The sequence below is a fragment of the Anomaloglossus baeobatrachus genome, chromosome 5, assembly GCF_048569485.1.
Source record: "Anomaloglossus baeobatrachus isolate aAnoBae1 chromosome 5, aAnoBae1.hap1, whole genome shotgun sequence".
NCBI classification, from domain to species: domain Eukaryota; kingdom Metazoa; phylum Chordata; class Amphibia; order Anura; family Aromobatidae; genus Anomaloglossus; species Anomaloglossus baeobatrachus.
The window spans coordinates 476967013-476991258 of NC_134357.1; the positions used below are offsets into that span (position 1 = coordinate 476967013).

The following is a 24246-nucleotide window of genomic DNA, read 5'->3' on the forward strand; positions in this document are numbered from 1 at the left end:
CTAACGGATTTGGCAAATTCACGGCGACACCAAGCCTTGCCGGGATCCGAAAGTCCTCTGCCAATGGTGCTGGCTTCTCTTTGTATACCGGTCCGGTACGGCCGGGTCACCACCCGTCCACGGTCCTTACGGCAGACTCCAATCGGCCTCCACTGCAGACGGTCACCACATCCTGCCAACCTTGCTGTCCTGTCCGGGCCACACACCCGGACCAACTTCAGGCTCTTTGCTGTCACTTTTCTCCTCTCTACTACTTTCCTCCTTCCACTTCCTTAGCTTAACTCTCACTGCCTGTGTTTTCCCTCCTCCTCGGTGGGTGGAGACCAACCGCCTGGCTCCACACCCTGGTGTGGACAACAGCCCCTGGGGAAGGCAACAAGGATTTTGTGTTTTGACTATGATATGCCTGCAGGGAGTGTGGGGTGTTTAAGTGTTGTGCTCTGTGGCCCCTGGCTTGTCCAGGGCGACACAGAAGCACTTCAGCACTGCCTCGGCGAAGCGGCAACAGGCAGTGCTGAAGCTAATCTGCATAGGTGACAAACCCCACAATGCAGAAGAGGTGTGGACAGCTCTGAAACAGCAGGCAGATCACTGGCTCACAACTCTGAACCTAAAGCCAGGAAAGGTCGTGTGTGACAATGGCCGGAACCTGGTGGCGGCTTTGAGGCGAGGCCAGCTGACACATGTTCCATGCGTGGCCCATGTGCTCAACCTCGTGGTTCAGCGGTTTCTAAAGTCATACTCAGAGCTGTCTGATCTGCTGGTAAAAGTTCGCCGCCTGTCTGCACATTTTCGAAAGTCACCTACTGCTTCAGCCGGCCTTGCCGGCTTAAGACGCCGTTTGCATCTTCCGGCACACAGACTGGTGTGTGATGTCCCCACGCGTTGGAATTCAACTCTGCACAAGTTGGTCAGGATATGTGAGCAGAAGAGGGCAGTTGTTGAGTACCTGCATCACCTAAGCCGTCGGGAAATGGGTCAAACTCCACACATAACACCTGAGGAGTGGAGATGGATGTCCGACCTATGCACCATCCGCCAAAACTTTGAGGACTCCACCAAGATGGTGAGCGGCGATGACGACATTATTAGCGTCACCATACCGCTTCTCTGCCTTCTAAAATGGTCTCTGCTCAAAAAACAACCATGATGCATTGCAGGCGGAGCGCGATGAGTTTGAGCAAGAAACAGTAGTGGGTGTGGGTGATGATAACACACAGCCCAGCCTCGTCTCATCACAACGTGCAGTGGAGGACTATGACGAGGAGGAGGATGAAGACATGGAGCAACTCTCTGGCCAAATTGAGGATATGACATGCAGTCATATCCTCGGTTCAGCGTGGCTGGCCAGAGGACAGGGTAGATGATGAGGAGGAGGAGGACAGCATGTTCAGTCATCGTGTTGGTCAGGATACTGAAGTGATGGCTGTTAAGAGTCTGGCACACATGGCTGACTTTATGGTAAGCTGCCTGTCTCGTGACCCTCGCGTTAAGAACATCTTGGCCGACAATCATTACTGGTTGGTAACACTGTTAGACCCACGCTAAAAGGAGAACTTTATGTCTCTTATTCCCGAGGCGGAGAGGTCAGGCAAAATGCAGCAGTTCCAGAAGGCCATAGTCACGGAAGTAGGCAAAGCATTCCCCTCACAAAACGCTAGCGGCATAGGTCAGGAATCAGTGGACAACCAAGGCGTACAGCCGAGAGGGGCACAAGTCCAATCCGCCAGAGGTAGGGGAACAGTCTTTAAGATGTGGGACAGTTTTCTCAGCCCCTCACATACCACAGCCCCTGAGGTGAGGGGTAGTGCCACAAGAAATCCTAAGTTTGGCCAGATGCTCAAGGAGTACCTTGCAGATCAAACAACTGTACTCCGACATTCCTCTGTGCCTTACAATTAATGTGTATCCAAGCTGGACACGTGGCATGAATTGGCTCTCTACGCCTTGGAAGTCCTGGCCTGCCCTGCCGCTAGCGTTTTGTCAGAGCGTGTTTTTAGTGCCGCAGGTGGAATCATTACAGATAAACGCACCCGCCTGTCAACTGTAAATGCTGACAGGCTGACTCTGATCAAGATGAACAAGGGTTGGATTTGGCCAGACTTCACCACACACACCAACAGCAAATTACAGCGGAATTTAAAGTTTGTAACGGGAATTTGCCATGTACCTCCACTCACCCATGGTAACACACTTCTGGACTTTGGCTAATCGCTGGACTGCTCCTCCTTCTCCTCATGCGCCATCATGGTGACCGTTACAATAGTTAAGCCGTTGTTTCAGGTATACCCCCAGTGGTAAATTTTTTCGCCCATTCTTTCTGAATGGGCATTACAACGACAGGAGACCCGCTCCTTTGCAATGGGAACAATGTTTTGAGGCCCTCATGCACATCTCTATCCAGGGAGAATGTGGAGCCTCCAAATTTTTGGCTGCCCTGCCTAAGGGCTATACTGCAATAGACCCACTTCCTTACAATGGGCACTTCATGTTTACAGGCCATCATGCACGTCTCTATCCAGGGACAATATGGAGCCTGACGCTGCCACCGACTGCCACACACGTGCTGTTTTTAAATGCAAGCACGGACGCAATAAGAACCTAACTGGTTTTTAGGAGCGACAATTACTGAGAAGTCTGACACTATCAGACACTGCTGACTGACGTGTATTATACACTAGACTTGTGCGTTATATAACAGTTTGTGCAAAACGTGCCCCTGTACGCTGCCACCGACAGACACACACGTGCTGTTTTTAAATGCAAGCACGGACGCAATAAGAACCTAACTGGTTTTTAGGAGCGACAATTACTGAGAAGTCTGACACTATCAGACACTGCTGACTGACGTGTATTATACACTAGACTTGTGCGTTATATAACAGTTTGTGCAAAACGTGCCCCTGTACGCTGCCACCGACAGACACACACGTGCTGTTTTTAAATGCAAGCACGGACGCAATAAGAACCTAACTGGTTTTTAGGAGCGACAATTACTGAGAAGTCTGACACTATCAGACACTGCTGACTGACGTGTATTATACACTAGACTTGTGCGTTATATAATAGTTTGTGCAAAACGCGCACCTGTACGCTGCCACCGACAGACACACACGTGCTGTTTTTAAATGCAAGCACGGACGCAATAAGAACCTAACTGGTTTTTAGGAGCGACAATTACTGAGAAGTCTGACACTATCAGACAATGCTGACTGACGTGTATTATACACTAGACTTGTGCGTTATATAATAGTTTGTGCAAAACGCGCACCTGTACCCTGCCACCGACTGCCACACACGTGCTGTTTTTAAATGCAAGCACGGACGCAATAAGAACCTAACTGGTTTTTAGGAGTGACAATTACTGAGAAGTCTGACACTATCAGACACTGCTGACTGACGTGTATTATACACTAGACTTGTGCGTTATATAATAGTTTGTGCAAAACGCGCACCTGTACGCTGCCACCGACAGACACACACATGCGGTTTTTAAATGCAAGCACGGACGCAATAAGAACCTAACTGGTTTTTAGGAGCGACAATTACTGAGAAGTCTGACACTATCAGACACTGCTGACTGACGTGTATTATACACTAGACTTGTGCGTTATATAATAGTTTGTGCAAAACGCGCACCTGTACCCTGCCACCGACTGCCACACACGTGCTGTTTTTAAATGCAAGCACGGACGCAATAAGAACCTAACTGGTTTTTAGGAGCGACAATTACTGAGAAGTCTGACACTATCTGGACTGTTTTAGACTGTGTACACCAGCCCCAGATATGATGAAGGCTGGTATACGGTCACCACTAGGAATGGCTATATACCCTGCCTGCCTGCCTGCCTGCCTGTATACTGCTACAATAGTCCTGACAAGGACTCTTCTGGTCACTAGCCTGTATTCCGACCTGGCTATACCCTGCCTGTATATAGCAACAATAGTCCTGAGAAGGACTCTTCTCCTGTACTCCGACCTGGCTATACCCTGTCTGCCTGTATACAACTAGAATAGTCCTGAGAAGGACTTTTGGTCACACTGTTTGCAGCCCTGCAACTGAAAAAGCTATAAAGGGCCGCAAAGCTTTCCCTGAATCAGCGACACTCTCCCTGCACTGACTGTCTGGATAGCTGTGAGCAGAGCACAGCGCGCCGGCCGGTATAAAGGCTCGGTCACGCTGTGCAGGCCGGCCAATCACTGCAATTCCACAACTAACAGGGCTGTGGCATTGCAGTGGTCTGCCAGCCAATCCCTGCATGAGGGCTGGCTCTCAAAAGAGCGCCAACATGCAGAAATGAAGACCACGAGTACAGCACGAGTATCGCGAGATTACTCGGTCCCCGCCGAGCAGCCCGAGTACAGCGATACTCGTGCGAGTACCGAGTAGTTACAAGCATGCTCGCTCATCACTACTTACTTAGGCTACTTTCACACATCAGTTTTTTTCCATCAGGTACAATCCGGAAAAAAACGGGGTAAATGGATCCGGTACCTCATCCGTTTTATCCCCATAGATTTGCATTGTTACCGGATTGTACCTGATGGCTTTGCGTTGCATCCGTTTTTTTCCGGATGCGGCAAAATTAATCAAAGCGGCGGCCGGAGGCAACGTGTCTTGCAACGTTTTTTGTCCGGCAAAAAAAACGCATCCGGCGCGATACGGCGTGTTTTACAATGAAAGCCTATGTACGCCGGATCCGGCGCAATGCGGTAAAAAATGGATGCGGCTACCGGATCCGTTTTTGTAAACTGCGCATGCACCAAATTAATTAAAAAAGCTGATCCTTCAAAAAAACGGACAAACCGGATGCAAAAACGGATGCAAACCGTATCCACCGGATCCGGTTTTGTACGCATCCGGCATAACGGATCCGTTAAAAACCGGATCCGGTGGATACGGTTTTACATTTTTTTGCCGGATCCTTTGGATCAGGAAAAAAAAGGATTGTGCCTGAATGCAGAAAACTGATGTGTGAAAGTAGCCTTAATTGCACTTAGTAAGAATTGATTTTCAACTTTTTAAGATGATTCAGTCATTCGCTCACAGGTTTGTGCCCATGAGGATATAATGTAGGTCACTGACATCTCATTTTTAGTAGTTTATCCTAATGACTCCTTTAACCTCTTCCCTCTGCTTCCAATTTTCCCTTTTATTTTTTCCTCTCCTTCTTCCAAGGATGTTATTTTTTCCATTGATATAGTATGAGGGCTTGATTTATTTTCCTAAATAGATATAGTTTTCATTCACACCATTCATTTTTGAAAAAACAATGGGAAAAAAAAGAATTGATTTGTGGCTTTCACTGTTCGGTAAGAATGACCTGGTGATACGATTCTTAGGGTCAGTATGATTAAAGTATGATTTATTTTTTTTATTATTTAAGTGGCAAAAAAAAAAATCTAATGTGTAAATGAAAAAAAAAATTGGAGACCCGTAATATTTTTTTGTTTTTTGTTGTTGGAGGTGTGCGAGGGCTTGTTTTCAGCATGGGCGAGCTGTAGGACAGAGAACCAATTTCCATTTGTATCTTTTATTAGGCTGTATGCTGTAATTTTGGTAAAATTAATATTTTTCCTGCCTCAATGAATGTTAAGATTTGTATAACCCTGCCCACAGCACTTATTGGCAACTTTCTGTGTACACTGTGCATAGCCAGAAAGCTGCTAATCAGTGGTGAGGGATTGCTTACACAGAGCAGGAGGACTACATAGTAGATAACAGTCCTCTAGTGATAATCTCCTGCTGCTAAAACAGTGATTTTATTAAACCTACAGTAAACAGCCCTACCAGTGATGCATTGCTGGAATCATGGTGATTTAATTGTCTGTAACGATGCATACTAAAAATCCCCTTTGTTATTTATTCCTTAAAAGGAACCTGTGACCTATTCACCTTTTGGGCAGTCCGATATGATCCGGTCGAAGGGGTGTCTTTAGTCTCGGTTTGGCACCTCCTCCATCCTTGAGATTGCCGTCCTTCTTGCTTCGTGTGGATGATATGTTCTACGCCATATATATATATAAATAAAAGAAACAATCTTCTATGATGCCCACGGCAATCAGCACATTATCACAATGAAGGTGCAAACTTGGTGCAATACCAATAAAGTAATGTCTGTGTGAAGAGGAAGTATGGTAATTAGAATTATAATCTCTCCCCTCCCCCACAAACATAAGAATCTTTCCCCAACAACAGAACTTGTCAGACAGCGTCCGACTAATCTGTTTGCACAAGTTTATGATCAAAATAAGGAGAGCTTGGAAACATTTACATCCAAGTAATAGATAGATAGATAAGCCTGGTCAATGACCTGAAGAGGGCTGGGATCACAGTCTCAAAGATTACCATTAGTAGCACAATATGCCATCATAGATTAAAATCCTGGAGGTCACACAAGGTCCCCGTGCTCAAGCCAGAACATATCCAGACCATTTGAAGTTCCCAATGACCATCTGGATGATCCGGAGAAGGCGTGGGAGAAGGTCATGTGGTCAAATGAGACAAAAATAGAACTTTTTGGTATCAATACCACTCGCCATGTTTGGAGGAAGAAGGATGAGTACTAGTTCTAGGGAACACTGTCCCAACCGTGAAGCATGGGGTTGAAAATATCATACTTTGGGGGTGCTTTTCGGCAAAGGGGACAGGACGACTGCACCATAAAGAAGGGAGGATGGATGGGATCTTGTATCACGAGATTTTGGCAAACCACCTCCTTCCCTCAATAAGAGCATTGAAGATGGGTCATGGTTGGGTCATCCAGCACGACAATGAGCAGAGACACACAGCCAGGACAACTAAGAAATGGCTCTGTTAAAAGCATTTCAAGGTCCTGGAATGGCCTAGCAAGTCTTGATAGATAATAAGAGTAATAGTAAATAAATTACTAAACTCATACTCAACTCTTCTCGGCCCTCTCCCTAGCTGCACCGCCTCAGCTGCTTTTCTGCCTTCTACAGATCAGCTCCTCTTCCTTCTTTTTCTATCTGGCCTTCCATCCAGCAGGCTACATCACTGAGTAGGCCTCACAACATTTATTATTGTTGTGTGTCAAGCCCCAAATGACTGCACAAGGCCTAAAGGGCTCGCACTGGGGGTAATAACAGCGTGATCGAATGTAGTGTGCACCCCCAAAAAAATTAGAAAAAACTTGCCCACCTGCTCCCAGAAGTATTCTGTTATGGCTGGCAGCATGTGAGCAGAGACGTGAACTCACCAATTAGTGATTTCTATTGATGTTCAGGTCAAGTCCGGTTCCCAAACCGAACTTTATCTGAAGTCCGGCTGCACACGCTAAACCAAACTTCAACAAGTCCACTCATCTGTACTTACAATACAAATAATTGCAGAAACACGTATTAAACTTGATAAATTTAAAATTAATTTGCTCATCTCTGTATGAGATTAATATAAAAATATAACATAGAGAAGATGAAACATAGATAAGTGGATTGATATGAGATATATATATATATATATATTTATATATATATATAACTACTATAATACTGCCTCGTGCGTACAAGAACTATAATACTGCTCTAATGTACAAGACGATAACTACTATAATGCTGCCCCTATGTACAACAATATAACTACTATAATACTGCCCCTTATGTACAAGAATATAACTACTATAATACTGCCCCTATGTGCAAGAATATAACTACTATAATACTGCTCTAATGTACAAGACAATAACTACTATAATACTGCCCCTATGTACAACAATATAACTACTATAATACTGCCCCTTATGTACAAGAATATAACTACTATAATACTGCCCCTATGTGCAAGAATATAACTACTATAATATTGCTCCTATATACAAGAATATAACTACTATAATGCTGCCTCCTACAGTGCCTACAAGTAGTATTCAACCCCCTGCAGATTTAGCAGGTTTACAGATTCGGAATTAACTTGTGATTGTGACATTTGGACTGTAGATCAGCCTGGAAGTGTGAAATGCACTGCAGCAAAAATGAATGTTATTTCTTTTTTATTTATTTTTTTTTTAAAATTGTGAAAAGTTTATTCAGAGGGTCATTTATTATTCAACCCCTCAAACCACAAGAATTCTGTTTGGTTCCCCTAAAGTATTAAGAAGTATTTCAGGCACAAAGAACAATGAACTTCACATGTTTGGATTAATTATCTCTTTTTCCAGCCTTTTGTGACTAATTAAGACCCTCCCCAAACTTGTGAACAGCACTCATTCATGGTCAACATGGGAAAGACAAAGGAACATTCCAAGGCCATCAGAGACAAGATCGTGGAGGGTCACAAGGCTGGCAAGGGGTACAAAACCCTTTCCAAGGAGTTGGGCCTACCTGTCTCCACTGTTGGGAGCATCATCCGGAAGTGGAAGGCTTATGGAACTACTGTTAGCCTTCCACGGCCTGGACAGCCTTTGAAAGTTTCCACCCGTGCCGAGGCCAGGCTTGTCCAAAGAGTAAAGGCTTATCCAAGGACAACAAGGAAGGAGCTCCGGGAAGATCTCATGGCAGTGGGGACATTGGTTTCAGTCAATATCATAAGTAACGTACTCCACCGCAATGGTCTCCGTTCCAGATGAGCCCGTAAGGCACCTTTACTTTCAAAGCGTCATGTCAAGGCTCGTCTACAGTTTGCTCATGATCACTTGGAGGACTCTGAGACAGACTGGTTCAAGGTTCTCTGGTCTGATGAGACCAAGATCGAGATCTTTGGTGCCAACCACACACGTGACGTTTGGAGACTGGATGGCACTGCATACTACCCCAAGAATACCATCCCTACAGTCAAGCATGGTGGTGGCAGCATCATGCTGTGGGGCTGTTTCTCAGCCAAGGGGCCTGGCCATCTGGTCCGCATCCATGGGAAGATGGATAGCACGGCCTACCTGGAGATTTTGGCCAAGAACCTCTGCTCCTCCATCAAGGATCTTTAAGATGGGTCATCATTTCATCTTCCAACAAGACAACGACCCAAAGCACACAGCCAAGAAAACCAAGGCCTGGTTCAAGAGGGAAAAAATCAAGGTGTTGCAGTGGCCTAGTCAGTTTCCTGACCTTAACCCAATTGAAAACTTGTAGAAGGAGCTCAAGATTAAAGTCCACATGAGACACCCAAAGAACCTAGATAACTTGGAGAAGATCTGCATGGAGGAGTGGGCCAAGATAACTCCAGAGACCTGTGCCGGCCTGATCAGGTCTTATAAAAGACGATTATTAGCTGTAATTGCAAACAAGGGCTATTCCACAAAATATTAAACCTAGGGGTTGAATAAAAATTGACCCACACTTTTATGTTGAAAATTTATTAAAATTTAACTGAGCAACATAACTTGTTGGTTTGTAAGATTTATGCATCTGTTAATAAATCCTGCTCTTGTTTGAAGTTTGCAGGCTCTAACTTATTTGCATCTTATCAAACCTGCTAAATCTGCAGGGGGTTGAATACTACTTGTAGGCACTGTATGTACAAGAATATAACTACTATAATACTTCCCTTTATATACAATAATATACCTACTATAATACTGCCTTTATGTACAAGAATATAACTACTATAATACTGCCCCCCTATGCATAAGAATATAACTACTATAATACTGCCCCCTATGGACAAGAATATAACTACTATAATACTGCCTCGTGCGTACAAGAACTATAATACTGCTCTAATGTACAAGACGATAACTACTATAATACTGCCCCTTATGTACAAGAATATAACTACTATAATACTGCTCCTATATACAAGAATATAACTATTATAATGCTGCCTCCTATGTACAAGAATATAACTACTATAACACTGCCCTTATATACAATATTATACCTACTATAATACTGCCCCCTATGCATAAGAATATCATAGTATCATAGTATTATAGTTTTTAAGGTTGAAGGGAGACTCTAAGTCCATCTAGTTCAACCCGTAGCCTAACATGTTGATCCAGAGGAAGGCAAAAAAAAAACAAACTACTATATAACTACTATAATACTGCCCCTATGTACAATAATATAACTACTATAATACTGCCCCCTATGGACAAGAATATAACTACTATAATACTGCCCCCTATGTACAAGAATATAACTACTATAATACTGCCCCTATGTACAATAATATAACTACTATAATACTGCCCCTATGTACAAGAATATAACTACTATAATATTGCCCCTATGTACAATAATATAACTACTATAATACTGCCCCTATGTACAAGAATATAACTACTATAAAACTGCCCCTATGTACAATAATATAACTACTATAATACTGCCTCTATGTACAAGAATATAACTACTATAATACTGCCCCCTATGCACAAGAATATAACTACTATAATACTGCCCTCTATGTACAAGAATATAACTACTATAATACTGCCCCCTATGTACAAGAATATAACTACTATAATACTACCCCAATGAACAATAATATAACTACTATAATACTGCCCCTATGTACAAGAATATAACTACTATAATACTGCCCCTATAGATAAGAATATAACTGCAATAATACTGTCCTCTATGTACAACAATATAACTACTATAATACTGCCCCTATGTACAAGAATATAACTACTATAATACTGCTCCGATATACAAGAATATAACTACTATAATGCTGCCTCTATATATAAGAATATAACTGCAATAATACTGTCCTCTATGTACCAGAATATATCTACTATAATACTGTCCCCTGTGCACAAGAATATAACTACTATAATACTGCCCCCTATGTACAAGAATATAACTACTATAATACTACCCCCATGAACAATATTATAACTAGTATAATACTGCCCCTATGTGTAAAAATATAACTACTATAATACTGCCTCTATGTACAAGAATATAGGATAACTACTATAATACTGCCCCTATGTACAACAATATAACTACTATAATACTGTGCCAATTCACAAGAATATAACTACATAGAATCTATAAAGTTGGCCAAAGCCACAAAGTTGCTATGTGTTTATCAGTGACAATTATATATCATAGAAAAAACAGCCATGTTAACTACCATGATACATCAAAATAAATGTTATTTTGCAGATTTAATAAAATAATTGGATCATCTTAAAGGGTAATTGGTCCATTTATATAATTTACATCTTGGTATGCACAAAACAATTACACTATGTAAATAATTTCACAGGTTTTATTCAGTTAAATCCTATTTTTAATAAGGTACCCAGTGCAAAGTCAGTGAAAAATATGAAATTTACACTGAAATGGGCAAATACAAAGAATAATCTATACATACTGTACATAAGGTATCATGCACTCCTATTATATACAGTATAAACAGCCATTAGGCCTTAAGTGCTAAATTCATTATTTCCTGAACCATTGTGGAATTTGTTCTAAAAGTATTTTAGATCCTAATAAGAATAAGGTAATAATTCTCAGACCACTAATCCTCTGCTGTTTACGCCCACGCACGTTTCGCCTCTTACTTCCTCAAGGAAATTATCTTTTCTTGTAGTCAAGACAACAACAAACTAAGGATTAAATCTGGGCTTGGCTCTTTTGGACAGAACAACAGAATGATTAGCAATGCAAATGACTGAATTATTGTAATTAACACTCTATTTAAGGAAAGAAGATGCGTGACACCAATGTGTTATGCTCTGCATTAATACATTTATTTAAGGAGGTGAAAGTTAACTTTTCTTTGAACTAAAGGAAAAGTATATTTCATAGAGCTACATATTATTCTCTCTGGACATCCTTCAGGAAGTGCACAAAGAAAATTGAGAAACAGTAAGAAACGTAAAGGGAGGGACAAGAACCAGCTTTTTCAGCTTTGTTTTGGCAGAGGCAGAACATTCTGCATGTCCATGTGTCCACATGATGTCTACCTTGTAGTATTTGGGGAAGGTAAGTGAATCCAATGATAGATTAGCAGATTCAGCTAAGAAAGTTTATGTGGAACACATAGAATGGGGTCTAATCCTAACTTAACTTTAGGATTCCTAAGGACAAACCCACAATGTAGGTTTATTGGCTTTTTTCCTTTCTTGGGACCAATATATTGAAGGAATAGAGCATCTCTTTTCTTGAAGCCAGCCACCTTCTCCGCAAACATAAGTACCGTACTACTCTCCTCACATTCAGAAAATGAACATCTTGATCTTAAGGGGTACTTTGCGCACTACGACATCGCAAGCCGATGCTACGATGCCGATCGCGATAGTCCCCGACCCAGTCGCAGCAGCGATATCTTGTGATTGCTGCCGTAGCGAACATTATCGCTACGGCAGCTTTACATGCACTTACCTGCCCTGCGTCGTCGCTCTGGCCGGCGAACTGCCTCCTTCCTAAGGGGGTGGGTAGTGAGGCGTCACAGCGACGTCACACGGCAGGCGGCCAATAGAAGCGGAAGGGCGGAGATGAGCGGGACGTAAACATCCCGCCCACCTCCTTCCTTCCGCATTGCAGCCAGGACGCAGGTAAGGTGATGTTCCTCGCTCCTACGGCTTCACACACAGCGATGTGTGCTGCCTGCTGGAATGAGGAACAACATTGTACTGTCGCTGCTGCGAAATTAGGGAAATGTCGGACCCTACACCGATCATACGATAACGACACTTTTGCGCTCGTTAATCGTATGTAAAAGGATTCACATACTGCGATGTCGACAGCGACGCCGGATGTGCGTCACTTTCGATTTGACCCCACTGACATCGCACTTGCGATGTCGTAGTGTGCAAAGTACCCCTAAGGGTCAGTGGAATCTGAATGAAAAACTGGAAAAATAATTTCCTGTCCAAAGAAAGATAAGAAGACACTTTTGGTCGAAGAAGGAGATGGCATTTCATGCCAGGCCACCTTTAAGATCTCTAAAATAAGGAGCTTTACATGCTAGTGTTCATAGCTCATGCATCTTGCTGAGAAGATTGCCACTGAAAATGCTGCCTTCCAAGAAAGATACCTTAAAGGGAAGGTGTCATCAAAAAAAAAAAAAGATTCCAATAACTGAAAAAATGTAAAGTAATAATGTTTTAATGTTTAGTTTAAATATTATTTTTTTTTAATTGAGCAAAATAAAAAAAAAATGAAAAAGTTTGATATTTTCCACTGTTAAACACTAGGGGGAGCAGCTACTGAAATCCTACTGATTTTCCACTGTAGAAAAAGCTCAGATTACAGCCTGCCGTAAAGTGGGCAGAGTCTGCTCTCCTGTGTGTGATGTCGCCTCCCCCCTCCTAATCTGAGTGTTTACAACAGATAACAGAGAATGACATGTAAGGACACAGTGCACAGCCATTTTGTTGATGACCAGAAATGTCTAAAGTGTCACCAAGGACAGCAGGAGTATCACTCAGGACAGGATTAGATACATGGCCCTGCAGACAGTATCACACAGGATAGGATTAGATACACGGCTCTGCAGACAGTATCACACAGGATAGGATTAGATACACGGCTCTGCAGACAGTATCACACAGGACAGGATTAGATACATGGCCCTGCAGACAGTATCACACAACATAGGATTAGATACACAGCTCAGCAGACAGTATCACACAGGATAGGATTAGATACACGGCTCTGCAGACAGTATCACACAGGATAGGATTAGATACACGGCTCTGCAGGAGTATCACACAGGACAGGATTAGATACATGGCCCTGCAGACAGTATCATACAGGAGAGGATTAGATACACGGCTCAGCAGACAGTATCATACAGGATAGTATTAGATACACAGCTCAGCGGACCATAACACAGGCTAAGATTAGATACACAGCTCAGCACACAGTATCACACAGGAGAGGATTAGATACACAGCAGTGCAGACCATATCACAAAGCAGAGGATTAGATACAGCTCAGCAGACAGTATCACACAGGAGAGGATTAGACACACAGCTCAGCAGACAGTACCACCCAGGAGAGGATTAGATACACAGCAGTGCAGACCATATAACACAGCAGAGGATTAGATACACAGCTCAGCAGACAGTATCACACAGGAGAGGATTAGATACACAGAAGTGCAGACCATATTACACAGCGGAGGATTAGATACACAGCTCAGAAGACAGTATCACACGATAGGATTAGATACACAGCCCTGCAGACAGTATCACACAGGAGAGGATTAGATACACAGCTCAGCAGACAGTATCACACAGGAGAGGATTAGATACACAGCTCAGCAGACCATATCACAGAGTAGAGGATTAGATACACAGCTCAGCAGACAGTATCACACAGCAGAGGATTAGATACACAGCAGTGCAGACCATATCACACAGCAGAGGATTAGATACACAGCTCAGCAGACAGTATCACACAGGAGAGGATTAGATACACAGCTCAGCAGACAGTATCACACGATAGGGTTAGATACAAAGCCCTGCAGACAGTATCACACATGAGGATTAGATACACAGCTCAGCAGACAGTATCACACAGGAGAGGATTAGATACACAGCTCAGTAGACAGTATCACACAACATAGGATTAGATACACAGCTCTGCAGACAGTATCACACGATAGGATTACATACACAGCTCAGCAGACAGTATCACAGGACAGGATTAGATACACAGCTCAGCAGACTGTATCACACAGGAGATTAGATACACAGCTATGCAAACAGTATCACACAGGATAGGATTAGATACACAACCCTGCAGACAGTATCACTTGTACACACACAGGTACTCACATGCAGTGGCTCGCACACACACACACACCCCACCCCTGATGGGGACCTTGTGCGCCACACACACACACACACACACACACATCACCCCTGATGGGGACCTTGTGACACTGGCACACACACACACACACACACATCACCCCTGATGGGGACCTTGTGACACTGACACACACACACACACACACATCACCCCTGATGGGGACCCTGTGACACACACACACATCACCCCTGATGGGGACTTTGTGACACACACACACAGATCACGCCTGATGGGGACCTTGTGACACACACACACACACACACACACATTACCCCTGATGGGGACCTTGTGACACACACACACACACACAGCAGAGCCGGGTGAGCTGCGGTGGCGGGCAGAGCCGGGTGAGCTGCGGCGGCGGACAGAGCTGGGTGAGCTGCGGTGGCGGACAGAGCCGGGTGAGCTGCGGCGGCGGGCAGAGCCGGGTGAGCTGCGGCGGCGGACAGAGCCGGGTGAGCTGCGGCGGCGGACAGAGCCGGGTGAGCTGCGGCGGCGAACAGAGAGGGGGCTTGGGAGAACGAAGGGAGGGAGGTGTCATTGGAGACGGTAACAGCGGGGGGAGGGGCGGCGTCAGTAGCTGGGGCAGAGCAGGGGCTGGGGAGAACGGAGGGTTGGGGTGTCATCTGAGACTGTAACAAGGGGAGGAGAGGGGCGGCGGCCCGTACTCACACATTTCGGCGGGTGACAGGGGTAAAGTGGAGCAAACAGCACACGCTGTGAGCTCCACAATAATGGCGCTGAACTCCTCCCTCTTGTGTTCTGGACAGCCCAGGGGGCGCATCCACGTCACAGCAGACGCCCACTGTAACGTATGGCAAGGGGTCGGAGCCCGACTATCAGAGTCTATGCACAGGGGCTGACATAAAGGAAGGAGTTACTGTCGTTACACACATGGAAAATCCAGCATGGCAGCCCCCAGTGCCTCCAGTAAAATAAGAATTACATAAAAACTAAATAAGCTGCGATTTTCATTTTGTATTAGAAATACTTGATTTCATAATCACTATTTTTAATACAAAAATAAAAAAACGCGATACCTTCCCATTAAGCCAGCATCTTCCAAAAGTTGAAATGAAGGAGAACAAATGATAAATCCTACAGAAGAGCTTGAGGATGAATAGATCAAGGTTCTGAATGTCTTTAAAAAGTTTTCCTGAACAAAGAGGTAAGGGAAATGCAAAGGAAAATGCAAAAAGTTAATTTATGAGTGTTATACTTAATTCTTTATTAAATTATTCTTTATGGAAGAATTTTCAGCATCTTAAGGGAGGAATTTTTGGGGCAGGACACCCTTAAATTCTACTACATACTTTAGTATGTCTCAGTACTCAGTACTGTCTCAGATGGGTACACCGTGACGAGGTGAGACAGCTTTTTACCTTTTTGCAAAAATGTATACACTAAGTACCCTGTTATTAAGCACTTGCAATTTATTTATTTATATTCAGGGTATTTTTCATACAATTTTTCTCCTTGGTTTTTTCTAGTCTTAAGGCTGCAATTCACATGCTTAAAGTTGCATGTTTACTGAACGTTGTTTCAGCTCAGGTTTTTGTGTTTTTTGTATGTTTTCTTGCTTGGTTGCAAGTTGGGGGCGCAGCCCTCCTAGTACTGAGACTGAACAGCTGATTGCGTCTCACTTTGCTGTGTATTTTATCTGGGACACAGCTAACCACTTGCCACCATCCATATTGGAGTTCTGACATGACACAAGTCAGGTATTGATAATGTTTTTAACTTCAGTAGGTTAGGGACTGTCTCAGATGGGTACACCGTGACGAGGTGAGACAGCTTTTTACCTTTTTGCAAAAATGTATACACTAAGTACCCTGTTATTAAGCACTTGCAATTTATTTATTTATATTCAGGGTATTTTTCATACAATTTTTCTCCTTGGTTTTTACATACTTTAGTTGTTGACGGAGAATGATCAGCAAAAATGGTGGAAATTACTTCTTCTGAGTAGCCCAGGTTGATGAAACGTCTCCTTTCAGTTTCCAGACTGTAAGCCATAGAGTTGTGTCTATGTAGCAAATGCTTGTGTCTCAGGAGATCTTTCTTAATAATTTCCCTTTGAAAGATCTAATAAAAGAGGCAACCAACATGGTCAAAAAGGAGCAGTCAGGATGGCTGTTGTTATTTCCTTCTTGATTTTATGCCGAATCTTTAGAATGAAGTGTAAATCAGCAATCCCAATTAGTTAGTGTGCAAAAAAGCATTAAAATATACTCCTTTATTAATATAGACCTAAAAAGAGCAACGTTAATTACTCTAATACAAACAAGTCAAACTCATAAAGCCATCACCATCTACGGTGAATACACCATGGTCACTTAGGTCAGCCAATTAAAGGACATACCCAACAGGGGTCCTAGTTGTGGTCCGTCCTTGTGAGGACGGAAGTCTGGGGCAGCAGTTATTTCTTTTTTTGAACCCAAGGAGTGGTAGGGTCAGTATATGGTGGACAACTCTACTGATTGGGATCAAGAGACTGCATGACCTCACACGAAAAGGGACTGGGTGAGACCATTCCTTTTCTAATACCTGAAAATCTATTGCGTAATAACGTATTTGTATGACTGACCACTGTCAGGAAGATGAATGCATATTGATTTGTTTTTTAGGTATTATTTCTTTTGTTGTGTTTTTTTGTCAATTGGACCACTGTCCTTTGCTCACAGCAACATCACTTTTTGGTTTTGTTTGTTTGGTTTTTTTCTTGTGTTTATTTTCTCTTGTGGCCATGGTGTATTCACCGTAGATGGTGATGGCTTTATGAGTTTGACTTGTTTGTATTAGAGTAATTAACGTTGCTCTTTTTAGGTCTATATTAATAAAGGAGTATATTTTAATGAATCTTTAGAATGAAGAGAAATTGAGGAAACAAATAAATGAACCGGTCTGTCCAATTGTATGGTTAACTGAATAGGATAACTGAAGTGAGCACTAATATATATATTATGAGTGCTAGCCAAAAATTACATACTGTATACGGATAAGGCTGCACATCAAACTTAGATAATAGTATAATGCCTCAAGCATATGGACAAATATTGGAATATACAATGAAAAATGCTACTTGCTAATTTGAGCATGTGAATAATGAATTGCATACCTGCCATGAATATTAGGAAAAAGGAGATATTTAGCAATCGCATTGATCAATGTAACTGAGCCCCAAGGCCTCGTCAAGGCATATCTCTATATTGGGGTCCCTAGCTCTGTGACCCTAACTGTGTGTCATCTCATTGCAATTAAAAACTGCTATGGGTGGAGAGGGGTAACTAAGGACTTTCTTATATAGGAGATGGAAAAAACATGGCCGAAAGGGGCGGAGCTGTGTTCACATTCAGAAAAAAACTACATATAACTGAATAGGATAACTGAAGTGAGCACTAATATATATATATTATGAGTGCAAGCCAAAAATTACATACTGTATACGGATAAGGCTGCACATCAAACTTAGATAATAGTATAATGCCTCAAGCATATGGACAAATATTGGAATATACAATGAAAAATGCTACTTGCTAATTTGAACATGTGAATAATGAATTGCATACCTGCCATGAATATTAGGAAAAAGGAGATATTTAGCAATCGCATTGATCAATGTAACTGAGCCCCAAGGCCTCGTCAAGGCATATCTCTATATTGGGGTCCCTAGCTCTGTGACCCTAACTGTGTGTCATCTCATTGCAATTAAAAACTGCTATGGGTGGAGAGGGGTAACTAAGGACTTTCTTATATAGGAGATGGAAAAAACATGGCCGAAAGGGGCGGAGCTGTGTTCACATTCAGAAAAAAACTACATATAACTGAATAGGATAACTGAAGTGAGCACTAATATATATATATTATGAGTGCAAGCCAAAAATTACATACTGTATATGGATAAGGCTGCACATCAAACTTAGATAATAGTATAATGCCTCAAGCATATGGACAAATATTGGAATATACAATGAAAAATGCTACTTGCTAATTTGAACATGTGAATAATGAATTGCATACCTGCCATGAATATTAGGAAAAAGGAGATATTTAGCAATCGCATTGATCAATGTAACTGAGCCCCAAGGCCTCGTCAAGGCATATCTCTATATTGGGGTCCCTAGCTCTGTGACCCTAACTGTGTGTCATCTCATTGCAATTAAAAACTGCTATGGGTGGAGAGGGGTAACTAAGGACTTTCTTATATAGGAGATGGAAAAAACATGGCCGAAAGGGGCGGAGCTGTGTTCACATTCAGAAAAAAACTACATATAACTGAATAGGATAACTGAAGTGAGCACTAATATATATATTATGAGTGCAAGCCAAAAATTACATACTATATACGGATAAGGCTGCACATCAAACTTAGATAATAGTATAATGCCTCAAGCATATGGACAAATATTGGAATATACAATGAAAAATGCTACTTGCTAATTTGAACATGTGAATAATGAATTGCATACCTGCCATGAATATTAGGAAAAAGGAGATATTTAGCAATCGCATTGATCAATGTAACTGAGCCCCAAGGCCTCGTCAAGGCATATCTCTATATTGGGGTCCCTAGCTCTGTGACCCTAACTGTGTGTCATCTCATTGCAATTAAAAACTGCTATGGGTGGAGAGGGGTAACTAAGGACTTTCTTATATAGGAGATGGAAAAAACATGGCCGAAAGGGGCGTAGCTGTGTTCACATTCAGAAAAAAACTACATATAACTGAATAGGATAACTGAAGTGAGCACTAATATATATATTATGAGTGCAAGCCAAAAATTACATACTATATACGGATAAGGCTGCACATCAAACTTAGATAATAGTATAATGCCTCAAGCATATGGACAAATATTGGAATATACAATGAAAAATGCTACTTGCTAATTTGAACATGTGAATAATGAATTGCATACCTGCCATGAATATTAGGAAAAAGGAGATATTTAGCAATCGCATTGATCAATGTAACTGAGCCCCAAGGCCTCGTCAAGGCATATCTCTATATTGGGGTCCCTAGCTCTGTGACCCTAACTGTGTGTCATCTCATTGCAATTAAAAACTGCTATGGGTGGAGAGGGGTAACTAAGGACTTTCTTATATAGGAGAAGTCCTTAGTTACCCCTCTCCACCCATAGCAGTTTTTAATTGCAATGAGATGACACACAGTTAGGGTCACAGAGCTAGGGACCCCAATATAGAGATATGCCTTGATGAGGCCTTGGGGCTCAGTTACATTGATCAATGCGATTGCTAAATATCTCCTTTTTCCTAATATTCATGGCAGGTATGCAATTCATTATTCACATGTTCAAATTAGCAAGTAGCATTTTTCATTGTATATTCCAATATTTGTCCATATGCTTGAGGCATTATACTATTATCTAAGTTTGATGTGCAGCCTTATCCGTATACAATTGTATGGTTAGACCGTCTAGGACCATACTATTATCCAATTTTTAGAGAGAGCAACAATTAGTAAGCTGACTTGTGTATTTGGTTGTAAAACAATCCATGGAAAAAAGGTATCCCTCTTGGAGGTGATGAAACAGAAGCTCTTCTTGTTCACGGTCCACTCTTCTAGTTTGACATTCCAACTCTACCAGGACTCTCTCATATTGTAAGTCCCTTTGATAAGAACTGATTCCTATCAAACATCAAATTCTTTTCTACTATTTTCTACTATTAATAGAGCACAATCCCTAGAGTTGAGATTTGGTTTTTGTCCCCTCTTTGCTTGTTCAGGTAGATGGAGGCAGATTATTATTTATTTATTTATTTTATTTAATGACCTTCAGCTCGATCTTGAGCCATGGCAACTTGATTGTTGAATGCTCTGTAGGAAGATCGATCTTGTGCATACCAAAATAGGTGCACCAGGGTCTTCTCTGCCATTGTCTTGATAGTATCAAGCCATTGGTTTGCTGGTCTTCCACTTTGCCATTTTCCTTCTATTCTTCCAATCAGGATGTCCTTCTCCAGTGATTGCTGTTTTGGAATGATGTGTCCAAATTAAACAAGTTGTAGCTTGGTGATCCTTTCTTGGAGTGACATGTGTAACTTGATCTGTTCCAAAATTGATTTGTTTGTTCTTCTTGCCATCTATGGTATTGATAATATCCTTCAAGGAGGCAGATAGATTGTCCATTTATACTAAGACCCTCCTATTTGTAAAGAAGATCTTGAAAATGATTCCACCTGAATAAGAACATTTAGAAGAATCAGATTGTTCCAAGTTCTTTGAGATGCGAGGTGATGAATAGATTTTGAGGTTTCGATCTCTGCTGTACCCATGTAATACCAACATAGTTACTACAATCCTCGTTTCACTGAAGTTTACGACTGAAGACTCCAACCCTTGAAATCTAGCTTTTGCCACCATGTAAGATCTTGGACTATCTTATAATGGGATCTCATAATTGAATCAGAGCATCAGATAAATATCAGCCATGAAGTTTATAGTCTGAGAAAAAATTGCATTGCACTCAGATGCCATTCTAGTGCTGTCTGATTTTCACTGACTGTCCATTAGGAGAAGGTGGACAAACGCTTCTGTACCGCCCCGCTCTCAGCAGCCGAGCTGCTCGGATCCGGACCTTCTGTGGGTGGCTCAAGGGTCTTCGGACCCGGAGGTCTCGCGGTCACTTCAATCAAAAAGGGGGGGTTATAGTGGTGGATGTAGGACGTATATGTATGGGCTGAGCCGTATTAAGTTTGTGACGCCACCCACGGTATGTGGTGAGGTTGGACACCACCGCTGCAGTTACGGGGCACCCGGGGGAGATGTTATGCAGCAAGTGGTTAACCCCTCCGTGGGCAGGGATGGTGGCCCTGAGACCCGTTAGGGTTTGGTGCGGGGAGATGGGCGACTGCAGGGTGCTGGTGTACTTGATATTGAAGGAAACACACGAGCCTCTGGTAAACCAAGGTGATGGTGGTCGGTGCCCGCAGCCGGCTGTGTTCTGGTCCCCCACCCAGCTGGTGGTCTCTGTCTTTCACCTGCACCTTTGTAAAATGGTGGACTGCCTGTGCTTGCAATTTCAGGAGTCCGCTCACAGCTGGATGTGGCCTAAGGAGCCCTTGCCTGTACACGCTGGCCCGTGGGATCTCTGAGCCCTGGCGGTGGCCTTTTATCCCCCTCGGTGGGCTGTTGTCTTCTAATAGGACTTTAGGTGGGGCAGGACCTCTAGTCCTTGCCTCAATCGGTTAATTAACCAGTTCCAGTAGCTTCTGGACTTGGCTTCAGGGTCCGAGTACCCCCCTGTGTGCTCCGGTCTCCGAGTCGGTTCCCCGGGTCGGTACCAGTGGGCCACTACCCTGTCCCGGTCCACCGAGCCGTCTTACCGGCTCCTGCAGACGGAGACCGCGGTCTGCCTCCTAGCCAATGGCACCAGGGCTCCTACCCTGGCGCCATTCAATTTGGGGTATTCGCCTCTGCTGGAGCTGGACACAGCTCCAGCCCACACTCTTCTCCAACTTGAACTCTAACACTCGTCTCTAGACTAACTGTTTTCCCGCCCCGGGCTGTCTAGACTCCTCGGTGGGCGTCTTCCAACTGCCTGGTTCCCCCCCCTGGTGTGTCTACCCAGCCCTGAGGGGGGGTGACTAGGGTTTTAACCCCTTAACGACCCATGACGTACTAGATACGTCATGGATCGTGTCCCGGTAAGCCCCGCCCCCTGCCGCCGGCGGGCGGCGGCGAGACGCGCACATATCAGCTGTTATCAACAGCTGATATGTGTGCCTGCTAGCCGCGGGTGGAATCGCTTCCAACCGCGGCCATTAACCCCTTACATTTCGCTGCCAAAGTCTTGGCAGCGATATGTATATGGGCGCCGCCATGACAGTGACTTACCCCGCCCCCGCCGGAAGTCACGTGACATGATCACGTGACTTTCGGCGGTTGCCATGGTAGCACAGGGTCATGTGATGACGCCTGTGGCTAACATGAGTCACTTCCTCTCAATGCCGGAATACAGCCGGCATTGCAAGTGAAGCAGCAAATCTGCAGTTCTCAGCTCTGTAGCTGAGATCTGCAGATTGTGCAAAGCGATCGGATTGCTGATCGCAATAGCCCCCTAGGGGGACTAGTAAAATAAAAAAAAAAAGTAAAAAAAAAAGTTTTAAAAAATTAAAAAAAAATAAAAAAACCTAAAAGTTCAAATCACCCCCCTTTCACCCCATTGAAAATTAAAGGGTTAAAAAAATAAAAAATACACATATTTGGTATCGCCGCGTTCAGAAATGCCCGATCTATCAAAATATAAAATCAATGAATCTGATCAGTAAACGGCGTAGCGGCAAAAAAATTCCAAACCCCAAAATTACGTTTTTTGGTCGCCGCAAATTTTGCGCAAAATGCAATAACAGGCGATCAAAACGTAGCATCTGCGCAAAAATGGTACCGTTAAGAACGTCAGGTCAAGACGCAAAAAATAAGCCATCACTGAGCCTCAGATCCTGAAAAATGAGAACGCTACGGGTTTTGGAAAATGGCGCAAAACGTGCGCCACGTTTTTCGGACAAGCTTGTGAATTTTTTTTAACCCCTTAGATACAAGTAAATCTATACATGTTTGGTGTCTATAAACTCGCACTGACCTGAGGCATCATACCCACACATCAGTTTTACCATATAGTGAACACGGTGAATAAAATATCCCAAAAACTATTGTACAATCCCACTTTTTTTGCAATTTTTCCGCACTTGGAATTTTTTTGCCGTTTTCCAGTACACTATATGGTAAAACTTATGGTTTCATTTAAAAGTACAACTCGTCCCGCAAAAAACAAGCCCTCATATGGCAAGATTGATGGAAAAATAAAAAAGTTATGCCTCTCGGAAGAAGGGGAGCAAAAAACAAAAACGCAAAAACGGAAAGTGCCCGGGGGATGAAGGGGTTAATGGTCGGCTGATGTCACCTGTGAGGGAACGGTGTTGTGCAGGGGCCTGCTTGTGACTACCTGGCCCGGCCAGGGCGTCACACTTCTTCTTCTCCACGTATTTGAAAAGCTGATGACACTCAGGTGATAATCTATTCAAACTCTGATTAAAGGCTGATCAAAATAATTGGTCCATTTTTCTTGTATCTGAAAAAAAACAGACATCTCAATGAGGCCTAACACTATGGTGAATTTGTTGTGGACAGGTGACAGTCCCATTTCCCAGGAATCACTGAGGTGCTTTCTTTTCTCTTTTTGTTAGCACCCAAAACAGTCCCACCACCCCACCTCCCCCGAATTAACTGTTCAACGCAGTATAGATATAGTGAGGGCTAATGCTTATATAGCAGAAGCGCAAAGTCCTGTACTCATTTTGACTTACCTCCTGTATTATACTCCAGAGCTGCACTCACTATTCTGCTCGTGCAGTGACTTTGTATATACATTATACTACTTATCCTGTACTAATCCTGAGTTACCTCCTGTATTATACTCCAGAGCTGCACTCACTATTCTGCTGGTGCAGTCACTGTGTACATACATTACATTACTTATCCTGTACT

General features: G+C 43.0%; 1 protein-coding gene across 3 annotated transcripts in view; it reads left to right on the forward strand.

The window, feature by feature from the left end:
- Positions 1 to 24246, forward strand: part of LOC142310357 (uncharacterized) — a 58300-nt gene that overhangs the window by 16236 nt on the left and 17818 nt on the right. Inside the window, exon 1 of one of the 3 annotated variants that reach the window (XM_075347873.1) lies at positions 11871 to 11901. The exons of the other annotated variants lie outside the window; for them this stretch is intronic. The gene's annotated coding sequence lies outside the window, so the exon portion shown is untranslated. Of the gene's footprint in view, positions 1 to 11870; positions 11902 to 24246 lie in introns of those variants that run through there. 3 annotated transcript variants of the gene reach the window in all.